Source organism: Cystoisospora suis (genome assembly GCF_002600585.1).
Source record: "Cystoisospora suis strain Wien I chromosome Unknown contig_3279, whole genome shotgun sequence".
NCBI classification, from domain to species: Eukaryota; Apicomplexa; class Conoidasida; order Eucoccidiorida; family Sarcocystidae; genus Cystoisospora; species Cystoisospora suis.
This window is the reverse complement of record NW_027156074.1, coordinates 6,335-6,604: the sequence shown is the minus strand read 5'-3', so window position 1 is coordinate 6,604 and position 270 is coordinate 6,335. Positions and strand designations below refer to the sequence as shown.

The 270-nt window shown below is 50.0% G+C and overlaps 1 annotated feature.

Annotated features, from left to right (window-relative positions):
- Nucleotides 1–2: 2 nt before the first annotated feature.
- Nucleotides 3–86: a sequence feature (Short protein (CSUI_006468, PHJ19702.1) was converted to a misc_feature.).
- Between the last annotated feature and the right edge of the window lie 184 nt (nucleotides 87–270).

Genomic DNA, 270 nt, shown 5'->3' with positions numbered 1-270 from the left:
CTCAGACATCGACTGACGTAACTTACTACAACATCGCTAAGACGGCACAAAAATGATGGCTGAAAACACCTCGAAATCCGACACATGACAATTCAACATAGGGAAGGAACGGTGATATCGAGAAAACGTATCTTCGGCTTCTTCAGCTGTCCCCTCTAAATTCGAGAGTGAATGTTCTCCCCTTTCTTCTGCTCATCTGAGGCGCCACTGAAGCTCTCTAACGCCGCGCCTCAAGCGAGAAGCCGGGAAGTGGCCTCAAGACGCCGTCTC